Source organism: Saccostrea cucullata, unplaced genomic scaffold (assembly GCF_032062105.1).
Source record: "Saccostrea cucullata isolate Sc308-1 unplaced genomic scaffold, CSIRO_AGI_Scuc_v1 ctg2074, whole genome shotgun sequence".
In the NCBI taxonomy this organism is placed as follows: Eukaryota; Metazoa; Mollusca; class Bivalvia; order Ostreida; family Ostreidae; genus Saccostrea; species Saccostrea cuccullata.
The window spans coordinates 6,477-9,714 of record NW_026938183.1 but is presented as its reverse complement, the minus strand read 5'-3'; positions in this window follow the sequence as shown (position 1 = coordinate 9,714).

Genomic DNA, 3,238 nt, shown 5'->3' with positions numbered 1-3,238 from the left:
GCGCCTAGATCCTTAGATACTAGTATCTGACATTTGAAAATTTTATTTTTGTTCGTTGTAAATGTTTTTTTTTAAATCTATAGTGATACTATGAAATATTTATTATGGTGTATCCTTATTTATTTGGAGTTTTGGACGAAGGGCTGTGACGAGTGCAAAACACTCAGAATACACCAATCCATCATAAATAAAAATTTCAATAACTTTCCGGTATCATCGCCAATCAAACATCATGTCACTTATTTTCATGCATGACTTTAAATTAATTGCACAAATAAAAATGTAGTTTTTGTCAAGTGACCGCACACTCTCTTCTTCCTACCAGTATTTTACGTTTGTGCGTTCAGAAGAAAGACAGAACAAAAATTCGAAGTTGAAGAAGGAAAATTCAGATGTTGTTCGAAAATCAAGAAAAAAAGATACCCGTTATTCGAGAGCTGTCGCATCACGACAACTCTGTATCAGGGCGAATAACTCTAAATCGGTAGATGAAGTACAGCTGCACTTTAATCTAGTTGAGCAAATAACATAGCAAGCATTGGCGGATCCAGAGGGGGGGGGGGGGGGTATGGGGGTTGAAACCCATCCTTTATTTTTTGCTAAGTGGAGAGAGAGAGAATAAAAAGTTTTCTGCGAATAAATATTTGTATGTCTTACTTACTTATTGAATAGATAGATTCTTAACATTTAGTTTCCTCCATTCACCTTCACTACTATTTTTTATATGAGAGAATGGTAGAATATATTCCGCTTTTTTAAAAAATATACATATATATCTTATTTATGATATGATATTGTAACATGCGTGGTTTAATTTGATATTGGATTCCCTTGATCTTTGACTGTGTCGGCTATATACGTAACGGTTTTTATAAAATCCTATCTAAATCTATCTAATGAACTAACATGTAACTCTTTGTTTTAAAGCACACGCGCACCCAACTACCCCCCCCCCCCCCCCCCCCCCGATTTCTTCTTTTCAAATTCTTTAAGAAGATACAAATCCACTCAACTTTAAGGCTTCTTTTTGAAAGGTGCGGGGTTTTTTTTTGGGTGTGTTTTTAAAATTCGGACTGGGGAAAGTTTTTTTAAGATAATGACATTAAACAAAGATTGTATGTGGGGGGGGTTAGAGGGATACAACCCTGGAACCTCCCCTTTCTAAAATTGCTGGATGGTATATTCTGCTAAAACGCTATTTTACAATAGGTGTGATGTTTAAATGTTTTTCTGTGTGGAATTCATGTTAAAAACTTGATTTTTTGCAGCGATGAATGAAATATTTGCAGAGTAAAATTCATTAAAGCATTTCGTCGTTTGTAATACGCAAGTTGTTTATGTATATAAAGACTTTTATTTCACTTCCAAAAATTTTGCCTTTGTACATAACAAAGCCTATTTCATTCTTTAATTCAGATTCAGAATACATGTAATTTGAAATTATGAAATTGCCTTGGTCATGTTGGTGTTCAATAATATTTACACGGCAATTTTTTCCAGGCTAAGCGGACAGCCTATCGATACATATTTCCAGTTATTGTACACTTTACTTCAAATGAAAACACCGCAGCCATGATACATAATGTCAGTGTCTTTTTTTTTTAGAATTAATAAAGAAAAATGTTTCAAATTCAAGGTGTTGTGATAAAATATGCATGTAAGACCTTGTAACCCCTCCCCCACCCAATTCTCAATAAACGCCGATCCCTCATTTTGGTTAGAAAATTCTTTTGTCAATTGGTCAATAACGACTATAGGACTATCAACATTAACTACTATTGTTATACCTTTAGAAATTTTTCCTATACAAATCTATTCGAAAAAATTCTTAACATTTCTAATGGTTTGCTGAGCGCATACAAATTGATGTTGGACCGCTGAGTGAGATGTTGGACCGGTCGATGAGGTGTTGAACCACTTATGTCACAGAATGGGCAATGCTTAATCTCATTTTCATTCCTTGGTTATTGTATAGTAAAAAAAATTTGTATCTAGAAAGTATGGATAATCTTCATTTTTGTAAATATCGGTCATTGACCGGTTGCACGATTTTCATACCATTACCGGAAGTCAAAGTTGAGTCTGCTTTGCCTTAACAGAAAATAAAAAAAAAAATGCATGTTTAACAAAACATTTGACAATATAATGGAGTTTCGTTTGTTGCAGATACAAAAAAATCTGAATAAGATACTTAAGTTGTTAGGGGAAAAAAAGACTGAGCATCATATGACAACTTTCGTTAGCCCTATAGTATTCCTAGTGAAATGATAAACACATGATCATCATTCTATATTTTATGACATACGGTACATTAATAGAACAGTTTTGAAGTGCCATGCTCATACTTACGTGTATTAATATTGCTACAGGTGTATATTGGAGTAAAATTCCTGAGGATTTTTCTCTAGTACATGTCTTTGAACATTTAATCAAAATTGTTCTCAAAAGATGTAAATAGTTATACCGAGTTTAATACTGAATCATTCGAACCATCGGACGTATCCCTCCCTATTCTTCCTCCAAAACTAGTGAAAGACCACAAAATATTGATGGATAGATATTGGTACTGATTGCTAAACTATAGAAAATAAATGCTAAGATTGTCCAATTAATCTATATTGGTGGTCAAACAGTGGAGAAATAAAATATGTTTAAGTTGATAACACGTGCTATTCAAGGTATCACTAGTTAGTGCTGGTACTCCAGGGAGATGCAGCAAAGAAATCCGAGGCGTCAAATACTAGTATGTAGAAACATGGAAGCCAGAGGATCCGCCAGGCGACTTCAGCATGTTCATGGGCAGAAGTCGATCTTCATGTGTGTAACTGACTTCAAAAGGCTTCGACGGACGATTAAATATTTCTAGAATCCTCTATAATCAATTGATTAACACAAAATGGATTCTCTGAAAAGCATACATACTACCATAACAGTAAAATGCCTAAAATTTGCACAGCTTGACGGACGGACAGACAGACAAAATGATTGTTAAGATGCGTATACTAGTAGTTGAAGGATCTTTAATGAGGACGGGGTCGTTTATGTATTTTGGAGCAAATGAGTTTAACAATGGTGTCATGATGTATATTTTGTATTTACTGCCACTCGGAAAATTCAAAATAAACAAGATGACAATGGCACCGGAACAGCTAGTAAGGAATGCATGTATACTCTCGTACATGTAAGTGTTTGTAAAATGTTCACAGATGACTGAATTTTCCAAGAGTCGCAACTGAAG